Source organism: Equus asinus, chromosome X (genome assembly GCF_041296235.1).
Source record: "Equus asinus isolate D_3611 breed Donkey chromosome X, EquAss-T2T_v2, whole genome shotgun sequence".
Classification (NCBI taxonomy): Eukaryota; Metazoa; Chordata; class Mammalia; order Perissodactyla; family Equidae; genus Equus; species Equus asinus.
Genome location: NC_091820.1, coordinates 97052453 through 97077980, shown reverse-complemented (window position 1 = coordinate 97077980; position 25528 = coordinate 97052453). Strand labels below are relative to the sequence as shown.

Below are 25528 nucleotides of genomic sequence, written 5' to 3'. Positions count from 1 at the left end.
ACAAGCGGGATATAATCAGCAAAATCCAGAATGCAAACTCCATAGGACAAGAGATGCAGTTTCTTCAGCAAATAAATTGGAAAGTATGATAGTTAATTTCATGTGTCAACTGGATTGGGTCACAGTGTTTAGACATTTGGTCAAACAGGATTCTGTGTGTCTGTGGGCGTGTTTCTGAATGAGAGTAACATTTGAACTGGTAAAATGAGTACAGCAGATGGTCCTCCCTAATGTGGGGAGGCATCATCTAATCACTTGCAGATCTGAATAGAACAAAAAGGTGTCTTTTACTGCCTTCAGACTCAAACTAAAAAATCAGCTCTTTTTGGGTCTCACGCTTGCCAGCTTTTGGAATGGAACTCACACCATCGCCTCTCCTGGTCCTCAGGCCTTGGACTTGGACTGGAACTACACCAATGGCTCTCTTGGGTTTCCAGCATATCTTGGGACTTCTCAGCCTCTATAATTATATGAGCTATTTCCTTATAATTAATCAATCAATCTCTCTCTACATACTATTTACAAGACACACAACTAATCACATACTATTGATTCTATTTCCGTGGAGAACCCTAATACAGATTTTGGTACTTAAACTGGTTCTAAAGGAACAGAAATTTCAGGATGAGTTTTCTGAATTGGTTCTGGGGTTCCTGGAATTGGCTCCCTAATTTGATTAAATGTAAAGATGCTAATGAATCTGTTTCCAGTGGTAAAGAGAGCACTGATACTCATGGTGTGACCTGGGAATACAGGTAAACAAAAGTACAGGTAAACAAAAATCACCACTGGATACTCCTAATCAACCACTTATAAGAAGAAAGGAGGTGGGTGACTGTGTATATGATACTTTTGAACATTTTTGGAAAACTAACAAATATAGTGAGATTGGCAGATTGGTTCTAATGTCACTGGGCAAAACGGAGAAAGAAAAGGATGAGTTCAGTAATTGGAACTCCCAGCTGAAGCACCACATAAATCACCAGTAAGCTTCTATTTGTGCCCCGAAGGAGATTCTTATTTCCTGTAGCCACAGGGCTGGGACTTCCAAAAAGCAAACACAAATCTCATCCTGTGAAAGGACAAGCCATTGACTGGAAGAAAACAGTTGCAAATGATACATGTCATAAAGGACTTGGGTACAAAATAAAGAAAATCTCTCAAAAGTTAAGAAGAAAATAGACACTCCAGTAGATACAAATCGACAAATGATTTGAAGAGACACTTCATCAAAGATATAGAAATGGCAAAGAAGCACATGAAAATATTCATCATCACTAGTCACTAGGAAAATGTAAATGAAAAGTACATGAGATACCACTATAACCCATTAAGAATGGCCAAAATGAAAAAGTCTGACCATGCCAAATTTTGGCAAGATTGTGAGGGATGGAACTCACATACAGTACTGGTGGCAACGAAAAATGGTGTGAGCACTTTGGAAAACTGTCAGTTTCTTAAAATGTTAATCTTACATCTACCACATGATCCAGCTGTTGTGCTCTCAAGTATGTATTCTAGAGGAAGAAGGCATATGTTCGTGCCAAGACATACACCAATATTCATAGCAGCTTTATTTCCAAGAGACTCAACTGGGAAACAACCCAAACGTCCTTCAAGAGTTAAATGGAAAGAACAAATGTTGGTATATCCATATAATGGAAAACTACTCAGCAATAAAAACGAAAAAACTATTGACACATGCAAAAAATTAGGTACATGAAAAGATAAACAGGTGTCCAGTTTCTTGTCTGGCATGTAAGGAGCTTGGAAGTCGGCATTCCATCCTAACAAGTAAAGAGTCGAACAAACTGAAAAATCTGAAACTGGAAAACAACTCTTCTTAGATCCATCAGAGAAGTGAGGTCACAGGGCAAACCAATGCCCCCCAGTTGGAGAGACAGACAGGCAAATATAGATAATCATAACTTGCCAGAGCAGAAACCCATGAGCAGAAAACTCCACACGAACCAGCAGTGAGGTAGGAAAACCCAAAATCTAAGTGACAAATTCTAATGAGGCTCAGTGTGGACAAGTCTGAGAGTTAAAAACTCCAGTCATAAGCCTAGTCATCAGCCCCTCCCACTTTTGTGAGTTTTACCTCCTGGATTTCTACTAGGTCCTCATAGTGAATGCTGGAGAAAAATCCCCTTGTGTTCCAACCAGGGGCGGGCAAAGGAACTATTCTGAAATATGCCAGAGCATTCTGTTCTTAACAAGCCGGAAGGTCTGCCACCACAAGAAACCATTTAACCAGAGCCTAAGAAGCTGGGGTTTTATCAGATTCTACGTGACTTGGGGGAAGGGAAATGCCCAACTCCAGCTGGTTCTAGCCTTCCACCTGGCAGAGGGGAATACCCAAGTCCAGCTGGCTCTACACATCCTGTCCCATCGAAGTGGAGGATAAAAAGCTGAGAAGCAGCATGTGTGAAGTACACAGTCCAGAGGCACAGGCTCACTACCAGCCTGAGACCTAATCTGGACCATAAAATGCTCTCCCTACCCCCATGGCCTATCACCACATGACCAAAGGCCTATTTACACAGTTCCTTTTACCCAGGACATTATGGCCAGCTATTAAAAAGAATTTCAAGACATACTAAAAGGCAAGAAACACAGTGGGAAGACATATAGCAAGCATCAGAATCAAACTCATATATGGCAGGGATGTTGGAATTATCAGACTGGGAATTTAAACTAATTACAATAATTATGCTAAGGACACTAATGGATAAAGTAGACAGCATGCAAAAACAGATGGGTAATGTAAGTAGAGAAATGGAAATTCTAAGAAAGAACCAAAAAGAAATGCCAGAGATCAAAAACACTGTAGAGAAATGAAGAATGCTTTTGATGGGTATATCAGTAGACAGGACATGTCTGAAGAAAGAGTCTCTGAGTTTGATGATGTCTCAGTAGAAACTTCCAAAACTGAAAAGTAAAGAGAAAAAAGACTGAAAAAAAAAACAGAACAGAATATCTAAGAACTATCGAACAACACAAAAGGGGTAATATACATGTAATGGGAATAACAGAAAGAGAAGGAAGAAAGGAACAGAAGAAAGATTTGAAAGAACCACTAAAAATTTCTCCAACTTAACCTCAGACAACAAACCACAGATCCAGAAGCTCAGGGAACACCAAGCTGGATATATTCCAAAAAAATTATACCTTGGCACATCACTATCAAACTACAGAAAACAAAAGATAAAGAAAAAATCCTGAAAAAGCCAGAGGAATAAAACATCTTAGCTATAGAGGAACAAAGATAAGGATTACATCTCACTTCTCCTCAGAAACTATGCAAGCAAGGGGAGAGTGGAGTGAAATATTTAAAGTGTTGAGAGAAAAACCCCAGCAACCTAGAAATCCGTACCCTGTGCAATTATACTTCAAAAGTGGAGAAATACTGACTTTTTTAGAAAAACTGAAATTGAGAAAATTTGTTGCCAGTAGACTTGCCTTGAAAGAAATCTGAGTAGAAGTTCTTTAGAGAGAAGAAAAATAATATAGGTCAGAAACTCAGATCTACATAAAAAAGGAGGAGCATTGAAGAAGGAATAAGTGGAAGTAAAATAAAACTTTCTTTTCCTTATTCTTAGTTAATCTAACAGAAAACAGTTTGTTCAAAATTATAATAGCCACAATGTATTCGATTATATGTTTTTATATAAATATATATGCTTATGCATAAGTGAACTGAATGACAGCAATGATACAAGAGACAGGAGGAAGGAATTAGGATTTTTTTTTTTATTAGAAGGTACCTGCTCTACCTGTGAAGCAGTATAGCATTATTTGAAAGTGTACTTGGATTAGTTATAAATGTATATATGAAGGGAGGCAGGGTCCGTCAATGAGCAGCTGCTCAACTCTGATCTCTGCCTTGGAGATCAACCCATTGGAGCTGCAACCCATTAGCGGGTTGTAACATCAATTTAGTTGGTGTTACCACCAGCAGTTTTTAAAAGGAAACTAAATGAGAGTTTAAATATGAGTGGAATTAAATATATACTAGGCTGTAGGTATTTTTATTGGTTTCAGCTATAAACATATGTATGTTTGTACTAAGTCAAGATGTAAAATATATTTTTGTGGATTCTGGTCCAAAAAAGAACTGAATAAAATGTAGTCTACAATAGCTAGTAAAAATCTCTGATACAAACACTAACATTACATAGGCATAACACAATGTATTTATTAAATTCTTCAGTATGTAGGATAAAAATTTCCATATTTATTAGCCCATATACATGCAAGAAATTGTATCTAAAGATATGTGTTACATGAAATACCTATAAAATAAGTTTCTGAAGTTAAAAATATTCATTCGATTATTACTTTCCTACTAACTTTCCTATTCTTGTAGTTGAATATTTATGTAGGAAACAAAACAACCCATTTCTATGCTTTGGTTTTTATCATCGTCAAAGAACAAAATTTTGCTTTACAACTGGAAGAAATACTAATCTCTATTGTGACTTCTTGGGAGAGTTTAATAACTCCAACTTGTTATATTCATTTATTAAATATTTACTGTATCTCAAATCTGAAGATATTTCTGTAGGTTGTTCTACTTCAGCATATAGGAAATAAATGATTTGGTGATTTACAAAAGAATTGGTAATGTATGTGATTCTCCAACAGGGGTCTTCTTCTAGTGGATATTAGGTATTCAATATTCAAGAAAGTGTTTCCCAAGTGTTCATAAATAACATATTCATGTCAAATAAAAGATAATTTACAAACTATAAATAAACAAATAAAAGGCTGAATGTAACTAGCCAGATGAACATAAACTGCAACCTGTGTGACTGCATTTACATAAAATTATAGGAAATTAAAATAATTTAAAAATAATTAAAATAACCTATTGACAGAAGATCAGGCTCTTAAAAAAATTTCATTATAGTGTGGATAAAACCAAAGTCACCAGGAAAGAATCAATGTTGTGATCTCAAATTGGGAGGAAGACTTTGTAATAACTGCATATGTTCACATCCATTTGAGAGAAACATAGAAATCATTAATTATTATTCATAATCAGAAAATATACATCTATATTTATTGCAAATGCAGGTGAAAGATCATGTTTCTTTCTCAAGCCAGACAATTCACTGCTTTCAGACAAAAGAGGGCATCTCTAGGATGGCTCTCAGGGCTGCTACAGAGCATGCAGCTGCTGAAGGAATGGAGTCCACCTGCTAAACCTCTTCTCTCATGATGAGATCAAAGTAGCTTCTCTCCTCTGAGGCTCCTTTGTGAACCTCACAGGACGAATTCCACAACATGCTTTTGTTCAGATGTATGCACTCACTCGGGCCGGGCTTCATATCCCAGCAGGGATGTGAAGTGTTGGGGTCTCCTGAGGACGGCTGCCCTGGAATCTGGAGCAGATGGTTCAGCAGCCAGCAGGACACAGATCCTCAGAAGCTGTCTCCTTCAGACGCCTGATATGGGCTCAGCCAACGGCACGAGGAGCTGCACAGGGAGAGACAGATCCAGCAATCACTCTGCTTTCCTGGAGTAAGTGTGCCCTGCACCATGCTAGGCACTGGGTTAGTGACAATGACACTGATACAAGTGGGTAGTGATCATAACAACCGGAACACACAAAGGGCTTCTCACCAGGGTCTTTTTTCTCTTTTCCTCCTCTATCCCCTAACAACAACGTTGAAAAGGAGTAACAAGTGGTCGGAACTCATGCAGACATTTACGGTCCCGCAATAACCACAGGGCCATGGACTTGCTCATGTGTTGTCACTGAACGCTCACAGCGAGCTTGGGGGTTGAGCATTCTCATCCCATTTGACAGAAGCGGGAGCTGGGGCTCAGAGAGAGCCGTTCCCTGTGTCACCTCCCGCGCCCTTGCCTTTAGAAGGAAAGTATCTCCAGGACACCCCTGGGGCAGGAAGCCACATGCACTAGGACCGGTGGGACCCCGGTGTCTTTACCCACGAGCCCGCCTGGGCACCAAGTCCCAAAGCGGGAGAGAGGCAACTTGGATGTGGGCCCCTTTGTCTCCCCCACACCCCGGGGCAGCTCAGCCCCCACCACAGAAACCCACACCCTCAGCTGATAACCAAATACCTGAAGGTGAAACCTGCACTTCCCATCAAGCACCACTTTCTCTATAGAAAAGTCGTGACGGGCGCCACGATGACGTCAGATTTCTACAGCAACCGCGAAGCACAGGCAGTTCCTCCGCGCCGGAAATGCTTCCCTTCTTGCAGCCATCCTTTGCCGAGTCCCGAAAAGGTGCATCCTCTCAGCCAATCAATACCATGGGGTCAGTCATCTGCATGAAGAGCTCTGCCCTGGGAGATAAAAATCCATGAATTCCCAGCACGTGTTTGACACATTTTGCATCCGTTCATACAGTTAAGAGGCATTAAAACCAAACTGTACACCATCTCGTTGGTAAAGTTTTAGGCTTCTCCAGAATGGAAACAAGGGAGTAACGTGTGGTGTGGTAAATTCCGATGTTAAATCTAAGAAGAGAGGGCTCCTTCCCATTAAGATATCACCCCGCTCAAGGCGCCTATAATTTATTATTTTAGAACATAATTTAATGCCCTGGACCCCTCTCCACATCTCTAGTTACTGTCCTCTTTACATATTTTCTCCCCCTTGCACCAAAGTTCTAGGAAGAATTCTCAATACTCAACTCTCATCCCCCTGCACCTCACCTCCAACTCAGTCTGCATCCCTCATCTACTGGGGCTGTGTTCCCCCTCACTGCCACTGAGATTAACCTTGACAAGGTCAACAACCACTTCTTTGTCACATTTATAGATCAAGAATGTTGAAATAATTATTCAAATGGAGAGAAGCATTACCCCAAGTGGAAAGGATTGACAGAATTCAGTTGCTTGGGTATGGACAAGGATTATATTGCAGTGCGATCAGTTATGTAAAACCTAGAGTTGTCAATACCTTCCATAGAGTCAGAGTCTGATAACGTGAAAGCTGTGCTTTAGACCCTGGGCTTTCACATGAGTCACACATTTTCTCTGACATATCTCATCCTGTTGCTTCATTGAAAAGGATTTTGCAAATATATTTAGCGCATGTTAGCAAAAATTTTTATAGTCTTTTCAATAACCTTTGTCTTATCTTTATTTCTTTATAAATGGATTACCAAGTATTAAATAAAACAATCTGAAATTATAATGTTCTAAACTCTGCCATGTTGAAATATATTGTCAAATATGCCATATTTAGACAATATAATAGCAGTAATAGGGAACTCTTTTGCAGTTTCCTGACTGTTAAGTCAAAATTCTTTTACTGCACCATAGAAATAATGATACAGGACATTCTTTTGTGATGTATTCATTAAGTAAAAAAGAAACCAACCTAAATAATACATATACATGAATCCATAATGATATAAATAAATGTTTGAATTAATTAAAAAGTGGGTGACAAGAGACAAACTGTCTTTATAAAATATTTCCAAATAATATATGTAGATACCCCGTCCCTACAAGGTGAACCTTAATTCTACCTCCCACCCCTGAGGACAGGGAAGACTTAGTGTCTCCCTTCTAAGAATAGAGTCTGGGAATGGAAAATAGTGTACACTAGAGAACCTTGACAAACCCCACCTTAACTCAGTGATGCGGGTCAACATCTCCATTAACCCAGTGATGTCATGGGTGTCTCATATCCTTCCAGATATGATGTGACAAGAAAGGCACTTCAACTCTGTGGCATTCTTTCTCAAAAACCATAACCACAGTCTAATCATGAGACAAATTACAGACTAATTCTGCACCCCTCAAGACTGTCAGGGTCATGAAAATGTTCTGGCAGTTCCTCAAACAGTTAAACAGAGAGTTACCACATGACCCAGCGATTCCACTTCTAGGTACACAGCCAGGAGAAACGACAACACATCTTCATAAAAACTTGTGCACAAATGTACCTGGAATCATTATTCATAACATCCAAAAGTGGAAACAACTCAAATGTTCATCAGTTAAGGAATGGACAAATAAAATGTGGTATGTTATTGGGCAATAAAAAGGAATGAAGTACTGCTACATGCTACAACATGAGTGAACCTTGTAAACATCGTGCCAACTGAAAAGACAACTATGCAAAAGAGCACTTCTGTATGATTCCGTTTATGTGAAATGACCAGAAAAAGGTCGTCAGTATAGCTGTACCCAAGGAATTCTCCCCTTTCTACCCAGACTTCCAGAAAGCTCTGTCTGGTGAGTTGGAGCCACTTCTCCCTCCCACTTTCCTGCCCTGCCACGTTCAAGCTGCAGTTCGGGCTTCTGTCACGAGGTGGCACCAACGCACCGCCATTTTCAAATTTCTCTACAAAGAAATTTATTCAAAGAGCAACAAAATACACTACCCTCCCTTACAATCCAGCCTACGAACCTAGGTACAGACTGATTCTACAATGTCTGAAAAACCGATAGGTGTAAAAAGACCGTAAAAACACGTACTCCGGGGCCTGCGTACGATGAAACACCAGGTGGCAGAAGCGCCCCTCGGCAGTGGGCGGTGGACTGGCTGGCGATAGCAGAGCAGGGCAGGCGGAGGTGACAGAGAGGATGGGGGCGTCAGAGGCGGGGCCGGGCAGTTGTATCCGGTGTCTTGGACAGGGGATGACAAAAAGAGTCATCCCCTGAAGAAGAACAAAGCGTGACCCTCTGTCAGTCCACACTGTACATCAGCCAACAGTGATGAGGGAAGAGATTAATGAAAGTGATGTAGATTTGGGGTCAACAGTAAATGGAACTGCTTTAACATACACGTGAATTTCCCAAACAGAACTGGTATCATAGTAAACAAACCGTTTCATGATATTTTTTACTCTTTGTAACATGTATTCATTTCATTACAAAAGAACAACAAAAATGGATAGATGTGATGTCACCTGGTGGCCAGATAAAGGATCGCAGCACTGAGTGTCTCAGCAAGCTGGAGTGAGGGATGGAGGTTGGGAGCTTGACCTAATAGGCTCAGCCAATGTTTTCTAGATTTTCATTCAACTGGAGCAATCCCTCTGAATCCGTCAGTTTCCCAAGATATAAAAAGCACATTTCCTGGGATATCTAAACCCGAGCTTGGAAGTCCAGCTCCGGTCTGAATGAGGGTAAAGCTGCAACTGTGAGCGTCTACTTTAGGTGGTAGAGCTAGAGGACATGGATGGACACACACACACACACACACACACACACAGCAATTCGATCTTTTTATCTACTTCATTTCCCCATGAAATTGAATACAACGAATACTCTTACAAAGTAATGAAGATATGTGCACATTTGTCAATCTGTTCACAAATACTTTTTGTTTTCAAAGTTTTACGAAGGTACCATTTGTCCGGAATATAACGTTTCAAACAATAGGTGAAACAGTATTTATAAACTGTAGTTGTCCTGCATCTCTCACTAGCGCTACCCCTGTTGTCAGAGAATGGTGCCTCCTAACCCAGTATCTGAGGTGTTAGTTTGCAAATATTTTCCCTAAAGTGTTGACAAAATTCTTTGTTTTTTAATTTAGAATTTGCTTTTTTAAAAACTTTATTTTTTTTTTAAAGATTGGCACCTGAGCTAACAACTGTTGCCAATCTTTTTTCTTTTTCTTTTTTCTTCTTCTCCCCAAGGCCCCCCGGTACATAATCGTATATTCGGCTTCTGAGTGCCTCTAGTTGTGGCATGCGGGACGCCATCTCAGCGTGGCCTGATGGGCGGTGCCATGTCCGGGCCCAGGATCCAAACCGATGAAACCCTGGGCCGCTGAAGCAGAGCACGTGAACTTAACCACTCAGCCACGGGGCTGGCCCCTAGAACTTGCTTTTCAAGTTCAATAATATTGACTTGACATTTTCTTGCATCATAATTAAAAAAAAGTTGAACAACACCTGGGAGCATGAAATGGCCTCTACAGGCAGAGTAGAGCATCCAGAGCCCCAGAGGCATCAAGACAAAATGGAAAAACTTCAGTAATTCCAGAGTGGGCTGCTGATGGGAGACCACAGAAAGCGTTTTTTGATTTACATAAACTTTACAAAATTCCTTTAGAGTTTATGTAAATCATATTCATACCCTACTATGAATATTGGTCATAGTGAAGGGTAACTTGAATAGCTTCTAGGATTCAAGGAGATGGAATATAAAGTACAATTTCTCATAGCTGTTCCAAATATGTTACTTTCCTTCCCTCTAGATCGCCTGTCCCAAGGGCAACATCTGAGCTTCTGCCAAGCCCCACTCCCCACTTCAGGGATCAGCCAACAGATGTGGCCCGACACCCAGTCACTTGGCACAAAGGGTGAGATTTCATCTCCTCTGTCATCTTAACCTCTCAGAGGGATTGTTGAATGACTACTCCCAGGGCCACATTATCAGGGGAGTGTCATGGACCGTTTCTTCAGCCCTGGAAGCCCATTTCTGAAAGGGAGGCTGCTCTGTGTCGTCTGAGGAGGGCGAGGGATGGAGCCTCATTCCTGTCCTGACACGTATCTGGAGAGGGGACTTCAGCTCGGTCAGCCTGAGCTTGGTCATCTGTGAAGTGGGACTCAGGACACCTTCGTCACAGAGCTGTCCTGAGGGATAAATGAGAAAACCTGCCCAGAGTACATGGCATGTGGTGGGACTTCTGTGGCCCTTTAAATGTTGGGAAACAGCAACAGGGGCTGGCTGAGCCTCGGGGCTGAGGCAGGCACTGTGAGTCGTCATTTCTCTCAGTGAGAAGACAGATATCTTTATGAAAGAAGCAAGTATCTCTTTGATATGCTGTGAGTTCAAAGTTTTGGAGAAACAAGATTCTCTACTTTCTTGGATGTTTCAGAAGCTCCTAAGAGCTGCCCCACATCGTGCCTCTGCACAGACCCTAATCCAGTTCCTCACCTGCTGAGCTCAGGGAGACGTGATACCAGGGCAGCAAGGTGTGGCATTTGCCTTACTGCTGCTCTGGACTGACCTGTGTCTTAATACATTGATAGGAAAATTCTGGACCCGCCCCAGTCACCGGTGCAGGGGTCCTCAGATTATGCAAGATCCAGGCACATCACACCAGGATTTCAGCCATCTGCTGCCTCCCTGACAGGCAAAAATCCAAAAATTACTGGCATTTCTTTGCCACAATTCTCCATTCTTCCATTCACTGATAGCAAAATATGTATCGAGCTCAAAATCCATACTGTTCCATTGGAGACGTCTCATTAACTCTAAAGTGGAAATAAGAGAGAAATATGGGAAAATTCAAGGGGTAAATCTGAGATGCGATGGCTCCTGCACATTAGCTTTTATACTTTCTAGAAATTGAAGATTTAAAAAAAATCCATCTTTGGACCTCGCACTCCATTCAGTAACAGGCTCGCTTTCTCTTTCTCCCCACTCTCTTTCAAAATCAAAGTTCCAGAAAGCATTTTCTGCATTCCATGTTAACATTCTTCACTTCCCACTGACTCTTTATCTCACTTCACTATCAATTCTGTTCCCATGATGGCAATGAACAGGCTCTCACCAAGATCACAAGTCACCTTTTGTCACTAGGGCCAGATATTTGTATAAATATATTAATATATGAATATTGCTCTTATTTTTGGTGAGGAAGATTGGTCCTGAGCTAACATCTGTGCCAATCTTCATCTATTTCTTCGCCACCACAACATGGCTTGACAAGCGGTGTATAGGTCCACGCCTAGGATCTGAACCTGTGAACCCCAGGCCACCAAAGCAGAGCATATGAACTTAAACACTAAGCCACTGGGCCGCCCTGAATATTGCTTGTAATGATCACCTATAATATGCATGCTGTGCAGAGTGCGTCTGTCACTTAATAACAAATCTTTGACAGTTTCCTAGACTCTGGAGCATGAGGTGCTGGGTACAAACCCAAGCTGTCCTGTTCCCTTAACTGTGAAGTCCTGGGCCAAGTCCTTATTCTCTCTGTCCCTCAGCTTTTTGTCTATCAAATGGGGATTAGCAACAGTGTCTACCTCATAGGGGTGTTGTGAGCATTAAATGAATCAATACAAAAATAAATCATTAGCACATACGAAAAACTTAGCCATATTTATTTTTATCATATATCTTTATTAGCACTACTATCTGCTTAGGCATGAAAAAATAGGATACAGACTGATGTTTATTCACAACCAATGACATTTGGAGTATTTGGTTAGTGAGTGTGAAACTGGGGGCCAACTTGCTTTAACTATATTCAGTTTCTGTTTATAAAAGTAGTTAGGTATTGCATTATTTAAACCCACCCTATAGATAACATCTTCTCAGCACCTGTGTTACCATAGTAACAGATGCTTGAGTTGTTTTTCAGGAAATAAGAGTCGATCTCTGTCCAGTTCAGGCTGGTCAAGACCACCAACCTACCAACTGGGCATGTGCAAGCATCTGATAGGCAACCTCCTGACATCAGGGAGATAAAAATTCCACCCTCAGATCATGCCAACATCACCATTTTGTGAACATGCGTCCTATGAAGAGCCATGAAGCTTGACTATGCTCATACAGATTATCAAATAATTCACTCCTCCTTACCTCTAATCTTTTATTCTCTCACTTCAGACCACTCTGCCCCTTTTTCTATAAATATCCCTAAATCCCCATTTTTCAAGGATGTGGATTTGAAATTTGTCCTCCTGTCTCCTTGCTTGGCTGCCTTGTGAATAAACCTTTTTTCTGCTGCAAACTCTTCATCTTGGTGATTGGCATATATCATGTGGCAAGCAAAATGAACCTGGTTCAGTAAGAAGTGTATTAGTTCCTAGGGCTGCTCTAACTAATTACCAGAAACTTCATGGCTTAGAACCACAGAAATTTATTATCTCATACTTTTGGCGAACAGAAATCTAAAATCAATTTGTCAGCAGAGCCAAGATCCCTCTGAAGCCTTGAGAGGAGAATCTTTCTTTACCTCTTCCATCCTAGAAGCTCCTGGCTTTCCTTGCTTTGCAGCAGCATAACTCCAGTCTCTGACTCTGTCTTCACATGGTCTTCTTCTCTGTGTGTGCGTGAAACCTCCCTCTCCTATTATGACCTCAAGAAAAACCCATCTTTGAATGATGGGGCTGGCCCTGTGGCCTAGTAGTTAAGTTCAGTGTACTCTGCTTTGATGGCCCAGGTTTGGTTCCTGGGCACAGACCTACAACACTCATTGGCGGCCATGCTGTGGTGGTGACCCACATACAAAATAAAGGAAGATTGGCACAAGCGTTAGCTCAGAGCAAATCTTCCTCAGCAAAAAAAAAACAAAAACAAAAACAAAAAAATCTTTGAATGCGTTGTTCATTTTTTTCGTTGTTCAGTTGTATGAGTTCTCTATATATTTTTCTATGTTAGGGCTGAGGCCAGTACAGGGGAAGTGACTACCCATGGTCCTATAGGCAAGGATTGATCTGGTATCTGGGACTCAAGACTCCTGATTTTAGTCTGTAGTACAGCAGATCCATCTTTATACTCTGTTATTCTGTACTGTTTCCTTTCAATGTATAGATAGAAGGTAAAAGAAGATGGCAAGAAAGGACATCAAATAAAAGTAATAGAGGATAATTTGCTTTCTCTTCCACACCATCCTCAGGTAACTTGTACTACAAAGAAGAAACACCAAAGCTTATCTATCACACAAATATGTATATACATTCCATTCCCTGCTGCTTCAAATCTAATTGGTCTCTATGAGGTGTTCATGTTAAAGTCATGTCTTTTGTGGAAGGGAGAACACAGGGGAGGCCATTCATATATTTGCTGAAGTAGTACATATTAGACACTTTCTATAGGTTTACTTGGTTCTCATTTTCTCCTCACAACAGCTCTGTGAAGTAAGTATCAATAGGCCTATTTTACAGATGACCTAGGTCAAGTTCACAAAGGGTGTCTCACTAATACAGGGTCACACACATCTAAGTAGAGGCAAAATATACACAAACACACATATATATATGAAATATGCAAAACATGTTCACTTACATGTACTATTTTGCAAAATTGTGATCACATTTTTAAGCACTTGCCTTTTTCATTCATTTAAGAGGGAAGAATTGAAACCAAAATAGATTAAAGGAGACAAAAAGCACACTTGATAATACTAAAGGCTAAAATTCACTAGGAAGATGTTAGTATCAATACTTACATATCCAGTCACACAACAAAAATATTCATATAGCTAAAACTAAAGGAGGTACAAGGAGAAATATGAAAAAACACACTAATAATAAATGATTCTAACACACCTCCCTCAATCCAAGAACATTCATGTGGAGAAAAATTTAGTAAGTATAAAGAAGATCTAAACAACAACCTCAAGTGTAGATGTTATAGACAGACATATTCAACTCTGAAGCTTGATATTAGACAATACACATACTTTTCAAATGAACATGAAACATTTGTGAACACTGATTCTATCTTAGGCTGTTAAACAAATCGTGCTCAAATGGAAATTCAGATTAAAATTGTAGAATTTAATGAGATTAATGATAATTAAAACACAATGTATCAGAATTTACAGCTAGAACAGTTGTCAGAGAATATTTTTAAGCTTTTAAATACCTATATCAATAAAAATGAAAAAAAATGAATTAAACATTCAATTCAAAACACCAGATTAAGAACCACAATGTAAACTAAAAGAATGCAGATGGCAAGAATAAGTAAAGCTAAAAGTGGAAATGAAGAGGTTAGAAACCAAAACTGCAGTACAATTTACACATAAAGATAAAGGTAGGTTTGTGAGGGGGCGGATAACAAAAATATGAAGAAATCACTGGGTAAATGAATCAAGAATGTGAGAGAAAAGACAAATACACAAAATTTAAAGTGACAAGGGTGACATAGTCTCTAAAAGAAAATAAATTTTCAAGTCTCTTTAGTAAAAATGTGCAGAAACACATTCAAATACATTTGAAAACAGACAAAATGGATAAATTTCTAGAAAATTATATCTTACTCAAATTGGCTCCAACAGAGACAAACAAGCTAAATAGGCCAATTACACAGAAGAAACAGTGAATTAGGTTAAATAATTCTCCCATGAAAAATCACCAGGCTCAGAACTTTCCAGGGGAGAATTCTAGCAAACCTCTAAAGGTAACATAATCCCAATTTACTTAAACTAAGAGCATAGAAAATATGTAAAATAATGAAGCAAGCATAAAATTGATTTAAAAAATAGCAAAAATTGTACCAAATATGAAGTTACACATTAATATCATATAAGAGTATGGAGTGTTCTTAAATAAAGTATTAGCAAACACAATTAACAGGACATAAAAAATAAATCATGACGTTATAGAGCTTATTCCAAGAACACAAATGTGTTTCAATATCAGGAAATCTATTACTATAATGTAGTGTAATAACAGAGCCAAGGAAACAATTATGTGATAACCTGCACGTCAGAAAGGTATTTAACAGCCTCAATGCCCATTTGCATTTAGAAAAACTCAATAAAATAGGAATTGGTGAATACTTTCTTAATATGACAATATGCATACATACCTCAGACAAAAAGCTAGCATCCTACTGAATAGAGAAACACTAGAGGCATTCCTGCTAAAGACAAGGCCACCACAAACGCCCACTTCTCTCCTCTGATATTTGTCATTGTGTGGAAGGCGTCTTGCTATTCAGTTGACAAGATCAGGCAATTAGAAACAAAGAAAGTGGTAAAATCTTTTTATATTTGTTGATGATATGATTACAGATTGGAAATTCTCCCAAAATTACTATAAACAAAAGGAGAAGGTAAAACTATGAACATCAGAAACCAAAGGCCTCCATGTGTACAAACAAAAAAACTTAGAAGATATAAAAGAAGAGAAGGAAATGATTGGACACCAACTTAAGAAGTAATGTCTAAAACTATATAAAACAAAAAACTAAACTTGAACAAATAGAAAGATGTATGATAGTCTTTGGTAAGAAGACTTAATATTATAAGGATGCCAATTTTCCTGAGTTAGTTTATTAATTTAATGTGATCTGAATAAAAATACCACTGGCTTTTTTACAAAGTTAAACTAGTTGATTATCAAATTTATTTGGCAGAAAAAACAGCAAGAATAGTCAGATAAACCCTGAAAAAGAAGAATGATGGCTGACAAAAGGGAGTGGCAGCTGATCATACTAGATATTAAAACATATAACAAAGTTGTACCAATATGAGTGTGGTACTGTCCCATGAACTGACAAAAAGACCAATGCAACAAACTAGAAAATACTGACATAGGTTAAATTATATTTGGAAATTTAGATTATGATTAAGACAGCATTTCAAATCATTAGAGATATAATGAATAATTTAATAAGTGGTATTGTGATAGTTAGATAACAATATGTTTAAAAAGGTAAAAATAGTTTCATTTCTATGTCTTAAATCAGAATAAATTCCATGGTTCAGACTTAAATGTAAAAAAAAGGAAACCATTCAAGTATTAGAAAAATCTGGAAGCTCTAAGAGACAAGAGACAGATTCTCCCCTTGAGCTTCCCAAGGGAGCATGGCCATGCTAATATCCATAATGTGGAAGTGAAGAAAAATTTCCTAACTGTGATCAAAATCCAGGAACATAAGGAAAAGCGTTAATAAACTGATTACATAAAAATAATAATTTTTTATGGCAAAAAACATGGTAGCCAATTAAAAAGACACTGGGGAAAATATCCACAACTAACATCTCTAAAAGAAATATTTATTTCCCATACATATACAAGTTTATAAATAGAGAGGCACAAAAAAGACAACAACCCTATGAAAGACATGTAAAAACTATAAACGGTTAGGGAAAAAATATAACTTGTCTTTAAACACACAAAAAGACACTAACTTGCTTTTAATAAGAAAGATGCAATTTAAACTATGGTAAGATACCATTTTTAAATTGTTAGACTGGCAAAGTTCCAAAAGTCTGTCAATACACTCAGTTGGTAAGGATGTGAAAGAACATGTACTTTCATAGACTGCTCATGGCATGCAAAATAGTATGATCCCTGTATGAAGCTTAATAATGCTTCTCAAAGATATCAGGTCCTGATCCCTGGAACCTGTAGATCTTACCTTATGTGGAAAAAGAGTCTTTGTAGATAAGATTAAGTTAAAGACTGTGAAATAAGGACTTTATCTTAGATTATCTGGGTGAGCCCTACATGCAGTCACAAGTGTCCTAAAGAGGGACACAGAGGGCGAGTTGACAGAAACAGAAGAGGAGAAGACAATATGACTATGCAGTCAGCAATTGGAGTGATGCAGCCACAAACCAAGGAATGCTGGCAGCCACCAGAAACTGGAAGAAGGCAAGGTACAGATTCTCCCCCAGAGCCTCTAGAGGGAGCGAGGCCCTGCTCACACCTTTATTTTGGCCCAGTGAAACTAATTTCGGACTTCTGGCTTCCAGAACTGTGAGAAAATTAATTTCTCTTGTTTTAAACAACTAAGTTTGTGGTAATTTGTTACAGTAGCCATAGGAAACTAATATAACCAATATGGAGGGGAATTGGATAATATCTAGGAAAATTATATATGCCTTTACCATTTGATTCAGTAATCCAATTTCTATAAATAAATAAATATATATGTGTGTGTGTATGGACAGATATATGTGTATGTGTGTATATATATATCTTAAAGATCTATTGCTATAACATAAAATGATGATAGATGTAGACATAGATACACATAGACATATAGATATATAAATATATATTCATTTGTGGTGCTATTTTTATTGCAAAAGAATAAAAGAAACCTAAATATAGATCAGTAGGAGGTGGATGACTAAACCACAACATAACCACACAAGAGTGTACAAACAGAAGGCTCAAAAGAAGAATGATGACTATCTCTACATAGGGATTATAGAAGGATCTCCAAGATATACTGTTAAGTAGAGAGGTCAAGGTACACAAAAGTGTACAGCACGGTACTTTTTATCTAAGAAAAGGGGAGATGCAAATATACAAATTTTTCCTTGTATTAAAAATGAAAGGAAAGGACTCATGGTTTTGTTCTAGGATATGCTAGATGTTTCTCTATTACTCATGCTAGGTACAGTAAAAAAAAAAAACCTGGACAGTATATATAAAACAAACACAAGAATACTTCGAAAGGTAGAAAGAAGAAGGAAGACCAGCTAGGGACCTTGGGAGCCAAAGAACAACACGGCAGTGAGTTCTCCGCATTATATCACTGCCTCAGATATTCCAGACTAGGTGCTGCAGAAGCAGGCAACCCAGAAGTGCCAACAATCACAAACAAAAACAGCCCCAAGAAAAGCCTGCTGTCTCTATACAACAGACAAGAAAAGGGGCAACCTCTCAAGACAGAAAGCCTTTGTGCAACAACGGCCCAACACCAACCAAACACCACAGGAAAGACAATAGCACTATCCCTAATTGGAGCATAAACTTCAACTCTCACTTGACTGTAATAAGGCACCCCTTTCCACTATCTGAGTTGGTATCAGAGAGACCATGCAGGAAACCATGACATTCATCTCCACCTGGTGGACATGAGCTTCTCACCCCAAAGAGTCAGACAAAGCTGAGTGGAGAACCTGGACTTTCACCCTCACTGGACAGTTAAGAGACAGCAACCTCCTTCCCCTACTAGTATGGTGTCACCAGAAGCTTTCCAAAACAGACAACTTAAACAAGATAGAGAGTCTCAAGTCATAACACCCAAAATGTTCTGGATACAATAAAAAAATCTCTATTCTATCCAAGAACCAGGAAGATCTCAAATTGAGAAAAGACAACAGATACCAATACTGAGATGACACAGATGTTGGAATTATCTGACAAGGATTTTAAAGTAGCCAACAGAAAAAATGTTTCAATAATTACAAACATGTTTTAAACAAATGAAAAAACATAAAGTCTCAGCAAAGAAACAGAAGATATAAGGAAGAACCAATTAGAAATTTTAGAACTGAAACATACAATAACTGAAATTAAAAACCCAATGGATGGACTCAACAGCAGAATGGAGAAAAGAATTAGTGAACTTGAAGATAGAAAATAAAAGAAACTACACTATCAGAACAACAAAGAGAAAAAAGATTAAGAAAAAAAGAACAAAGCCCCAGGAACTCATGGGATGACAACAAAGGATCTAATATTCTTTTCATTTTTGTTCTGGAAGGAGAAGAGAAAGAGTGCATGGGTGAAAAAGTATTTGAAGAATAAAAACCAATACTCATCAAATCTAGCAAAAGACCTAAACCTACGTTTTCAAGAAGCTAAGTGAACCTAAAACAGAATAAGCCCAAATAAATTCATGAAAAGACACATCACAGTCAAACCTCAGAAAACTAAAGACAAAAAAATTCTTGAAATCAGGGAAAGAGAAGCAATGAATTATCTATAGGAGAAAAATGGTATGAAGGACAGCAAATTTCTTGTCAGAAATCATGTAGTCCAGAAAAAAGTGGCAAAACATTTTTCATGTGCCGAAATAAAGGCACTGTCAACCTCAAATTCTATGTCTGCTGAATTATCCTTCTGGAATTAATGGGGATAAAAAGGCATTCTCGAATGAAGGAAAACTAAGAAACTTTGTTACCAGCAGATACACTGTAAAGAATGGCTACAGGAAACAGAAAGGAATTGATAAAGAAATCTAGGAACATCTGGAAGGAAGAAAGTAGAAAAGCAAGCACAAAAATATACTTAAATATTTTCCTTTTCCTCTTGTGATTTCCAAATTCTATTTGATAGCTGAAGCAAAAGTATCACACTATCTGATGCGGTTCAATGTATGCAGAGGACATATTGAAGACTATATTACTACAAATGGTAGATGGTAAAGGGACTTTATTGACCACACCAGTGGAAAGAGCTGGGCATGCAGGCACTCACCGTTTGGGGCACCTCTTATTCATGAATGTGTGAATCAATGAGTGAATGAGAGACATCCTGAGATAAGGGCACATATTTTCCCCATATTCTAAGTAGACAGTTAGGAATCGAACATTACCTCCTTAGGTATTTGGTTACTTTGGCCTCAATGATCTTTTCTCTTTCCTTAAAAAATCTCTCTAAGGGCTGGCCCACTGGCATAGTGGTTAAGTTCACATACTCTGCTTCGGCGGCCTGGGGTTCAGATCCTGGGCATAGACCCACACATCGCTCATCAAGCCATGTTGTGGCAGTATCCCACATGCAAAGTAGAAGAAGACTGGCATAGATGTTAGCTCAGTGACAATCCTCCTCAAGCAAAAGGAGGAAGACTGGCAACAGATGTTAGCTCAGGGCAAATCTTCCTCACCAAAAAAAAAAAGAAGAAAAAATAATCTCTATTGAAATGCAATGCTTTCCAGATGTTCCAAACTGTGCAAACACCACCTATTTCATTTTGTCAGATCTATTCCCTGGTTATTAGATACTTCTGCTCTAACCTCAAAGGACTCAGGGCAGCTTAGAAATCATCTTTTGCATCTTTGTTAATCCCTACCTTTGGTAAATTGGCAGAGAGATGAATTTAGAGATAAATGAAAAGGGCATTGTGGGTCTACCTGGTAAACCACTGATGTTACTCCCCCACAATCCAAAGCGATAGGGCCAACTGTGTATGTGGTAACATGTGCAGGTAACATGGTTGAAACCCAGAAACAAACCATCACATCCCAGAAAATCCTGTGCAGAGATTCTACTGAACAGTTGAAAAGAGCAGGTAGTGTGGAAAATAGAAAAATGCAAATTTGAGTAAAGTATATAGAGCCCATGTGTCTACAACAGCGCGGTTACCCAACCATAAGGGGATGCTTGGTCAACAAATGAAGTTCTGTTTGGGGGGTGGTCGTGGTGTCAGATCTTCTGCAGAAATGATAAGTGCACCAAAGCAATATGTAAAAGATAGTGAAGAAGAATGTTAAATTTTGCCTAAACTTGTCAGAGCAGTGTGGTGCTTGATACAACTCACTAAGCTGGTAAAAGAAGGTGAGGCGACAAAGGAGGAGAAAAGCCTCACTGAGTGATCTCTGGGAGGATGCAGAGATGGAACAAACAAGAATGTAGAGAGAGTGCAACACATAGCTAGAATATTCTGGTTAAGAATATGACTCCTGGAGGTAGGCAGAAACTCACTGGCAGAGGGGAGGCCATGGGACCTGGGTCAGTGAGAAACTAAAGAGGGTGTATGATTTCCAGGCAGTGTGGGGGAACTATTAGGTATAAACTTTTCCCCTTGATGTCAGCTTCCTATTTTAATGGAGGTTGAGAGAGCTGAGTATCAACTCAGCTTCACTACTGTCAGTGCTCCAGGGTCTTCCCTTGCCGTCATGGAGCAGTGTCAGATGTGCAGGGCACTTCCCTTCTTACCAACACTTGCATTATTTCAGTGTGTAAAGAGGCTACGTAGCATCCCAAGGAAGCAAATGTGTTCCTTTCTCTATCGGTCCTAAACCTGAATGACCTCAGACCCCTGGAGTCTCCAGTCAGGCACCTCTGAGCCCTGTCTGCTCACCTGGGAGCCCCCACTCCTCACACCAGTCAGGCTGGACTCCCCGCCCCCTCCCTCCCATTCAGCTCCCGTAAGTCCTGCCCACTGTACCAGCCCAGCTCCTCTTTGAGGAGACTCTGACAACTCCAGTGAGCCCTTCCTTCTCTTTATAGATTAAGGAGGCTCTACAGAGGTCACCATAACTTCCACAAGGACCCGGACCATGTGAAACAATTACCATGACCTCTGCAGCCCCTGGGCCACTGGAGGTGTGAAGAATGACGGATGCTCAGTGAACACCTGTGTGATGGTGCAGATCACAGCAGGGAAAGGAACTCACCCTGAGGTGGCTCAGGCACTGGCACCCAGAGAGAGCTCCTGACTCTTGTTCTAGGGTCCCTCCCTGCAGACCCCCCGATCATCTCTTCCTGGAGCCTTAAGGAGGTCCCAGACTCCACGTTAAGTGCACTCCTGATGCGAACATGGGGGCACCAAGAGAGAACAGGAAAAGCACAATTATTCCATGGAAAAGATGAAGACTTTTCCCCCAGCCCAACTCCATACACTGCAAATCACAGAGATGGCACCAAATTTCCTACAGCATAGACAAGTGTGTGTAGTTCCCTTCTTACATTCCCAAATACTCACTAAAATATAGTAATTCTATTGAGATTAAGAAAAAACATCCCTGTTAAAGATTGGAAGAGTTGGAATTAGAAGGCAGCAAACATTGGTGTTGTGGATGACAAATACTGTGCTGGGATCTTGATGAAATTTTCCCTTTGAACTCCTCACAATGCTCCCTTGAATGTAAGGACCAGGAGACTTACTGATGTTAATTTAGTTAACACTGTTAACATATATATAAAGTTAGATCCTATATATATACTATATATAACAATAATAATAAATATATATTAAATAAGCAAGCTGGAAGATAACTGTGTTTGTAGGTAGTGAAAATGTGCAAAACAATATTAAATTTTGTTTAGGGAAGCTAAGAGAATAGATCTTATCATCAAAAATTTCTCATCAAAAATTTATACCTGGTGCTGGCCCCGTGGCCGAGTGGTTAAGTTCGTGTGCTCCGCTTCGGTAGCCCACAGTTTTGCTGGTTCAGGTCCTGGGCATGGACATGGCACCGCTCATCAAGCCATGCTGAGGTGGTGTCCCACACAGCACAACCAGAGGCACTCACAACTAGAATATACAACTATGAACCGGGGAGCTTTGGGGAGAAGAAGAAGAAGAAATAAAAAAAAAAAAAGATGGGCAACAGATGTTAGCTCAGGTGTCAATCTTTAAAAAAAAAAACTGTACCTATGTGTGGTGATGGATGTTAACCAGACTTGCTGTGGTGATCATTTCACAATATATACACCTATCAAATCATTATGTTGTACACCTAAAACTAATATGACGTTATATATCAATTATACCTCAACAAAAAAAGGCAATGCACACAAAAAGCAATATAAATTCCCAACAAATACTTGGAAATACACCAAAATAAATAAACAAATGAAATGAAAACGAATCATATTTAGTCAATCAGGTAAGCCATAAAATATAGAATATGGTCTCATTACGCAAAAGCATATATACACATCAACATGGGTTCATAGAGGTATGAGATTAAACATAAGTTAGTGTATTACATATAAAGAAAAAAATCTGGAGAATAAGTATCAATAAATTAACAGAAACTACCTTTGCATTATACAGGGGGAGAAGGTGAAGACAGAAAAGAGAGACAAAATAATTTAAACTTCTAATATACATTTGATATTGTTTGATATGTCAAACAACAAAAGAATTAATTGGTAGTGTGATAAATACTGAAAGGTGGAGTCGTGCCTGAGGGCCACTGGTGCACACCCTTAGGCAAAACAACGGTGTACTCACTGAATCTGAAACAGAAAGGCCACAAGCCTGGCATAGGCTGTGTGGGTTCTTTATCTCTTGGTAAGGAAGTGTTCCAGGTCCAAGGCACATTCTTGTGTACCTGAGTTGAGGCTGAAAGAGTGTGCACATGAGACTTCCTTTTCCAACAGGGGGGAATTAGCAGGATCACCACTAGTGTATAGAAAATTCCAGAAGGCTTTGGCCTACACAATGGAATGCATACACTTCCTTTACTCCCTCTCACCCTTTGCCAAGTTCCCTTGAAGAGACTTTTACACCTGCAATTCTGACTCTGGTCACCAGGTGACATCTTTCTCCATTTTCTAAAAGTTATTTTTTTCCCAATGAAAAGGCATAATTTTTATAAACAGAAACAAAATGTTTTCCTCTAAGCAGATTATGAAACAATAAGTACTGAGTGATCACAACTCCCTTTGAAAAATTCATATATCTATAAAAAGATTGAGAGGACATTTACATAGTTTCCTTTTCTGCTTATTCCTGCATCTACATCTCATTAATTTCTTAATGTGTATTGGTTGTTTACTGTGTGCCAGGCACTGTCAGTGCAATTTGATATCTGCATCCCACATATTCCCTCTCTTGATCTGTAGATCTGCATAATTGCAAATGTCCACAAGAAGTAAGATGGATGTTAGCACCCACCCCATGCTGTATGACCTTGAATAGACTCCATTTCAAGCAAATTTAGTCCAACTTTCATCCAGAGTCCTGGAAACTCAGCATCTAAACAGGAAATCATGTAGTTGAGAGGGAGAAGTTGAACCTTGGGGAACTGCTGCACCTTGTAACCCACACCTCCCTCCTCTTGCATAGCACTAACAGGCTACTACCTTCTCACAGGACCTCCCACCAGATAGAGAGTGAAGGACAAGGTAACCGCTGTATGGTTTCAGTCTTGTTTCTTCTCATGGCAGGAACTACCTACGAGTTTTACTTTTTCCTTTAGCCCTTTGTTAGATCAGAGTGGTGGATTTCTGAACTGGGTTTACGCCTGCCTTATCTTTAGAGAGAGATCCCTCCCACTTAGTATTCTGAGGTAACACGGAGTTTCTGCTTCACATTAAGACCTCCTCGCTCAGTTCGAGGGGCCTGGACCTAGATCCATAGGAGACAGAAAAGACTAGAGTCAGAGTTCTCAAATATAAGCACAGGACTATGATCCTTGCCCAAACATCTGATTCTCCTGATTTAGTGAAATGGTTTTTACAGATTTCTCACATCATATTCACCTCCTCTCAGGGTTTGTCTTAGATAGTCTGTGAGGAAACAGGCATTCTCATGCATTGCTAGAGATAATGTAAAATTCCTGTGGAGGGATTGATGCTATCCAGTAAAATTACATAGGTATTATAGGTATTTATTCTTGGAACCAGGAATCACTCTTCTAAGAATCTATCTCACAGAAACAATGCAAAAAGACAAAAAGGCATAAGTACAAAACCATCCCTAGCAGAACAATTCATATCAGCAGAAGACTAGAAACATGGCAGATGTCGACCCATAAGGGACTGGTTGAATAATCTAAGCTACATCTACATCCTAGAGTACCATGCAGCTATAAAAGCAATGAGGACTCCCTCTCTGTACTGCTATGGAGTGATCTCCAGGATACACTGTTTAGTGAAAAACAAGGTGTAGAAAAGTATGTAGAGCTGCTCCTGTCCAATACAGTAGCCATTAGCCAGACATAGCATTTAAATTTAATAAATGAAATTTAAATAAAATTGTAAACTCAGTTCCTCAATAGGATTCACCATATTTCATTCTGGACGGTGTAGATACAAAACATTTTCATTTCCACAGAAATTTCTATTGGAGTGCATTGATGTAGAATATGCCACATTTTACCTATGAACAGAGGTGAAGACTAATATACATGTTATATTTGCTAATATTTTAAAAACTAGAGGGATAAACAAAAACTGATAAAAATGATTACCTATAAGGTGATGGAGGAACAGCCCAGGATGGAAGCCAATGATGTATATATTCTCTTAAAAATATATCTATATATAATATAATTTTTAAAAATCTCTTAAAACAGTGTTTTTGGTTTCTGGTCTGGCATGTAAGAAGTTGGAAGTTGACATACTATTCTAATAAGTTAAAAAGCCGAATAACCTGAAAAAAATCAACAACTCTTCTTAGATCCATAAGAGAAGTGAGGTCCTAAA

General features: G+C 39.1%; 1 long non-coding RNA gene across 3 annotated transcripts in view; it reads right to left on the bottom strand.

Moving 5' to 3' along the window:
• Positions 1–3731: 3731 nt before the first annotated feature.
• The window catches only part of LOC106823050 (uncharacterized), a 37070-nt gene continuing 15273 nt past the window's right edge, over positions 3732–25528 (bottom strand). Inside the window, exons 4-6 of one of the 3 annotated variants that reach the window (XR_006522800.2) lie at positions 22472–22653; positions 6091–6317; positions 3759–5481 (exon numbers count right to left, since the gene is read on the bottom strand). This is a non-coding gene — a long non-coding RNA (uncharacterized lncRNA). Of the gene's footprint in view, positions 5482–6090; positions 6318–22471; positions 22654–25528 lie in introns of all 3 variants that reach the window. The other 2 variants (XR_001396035.3, XR_006522801.2) reach the window with 2 other exon arrangements.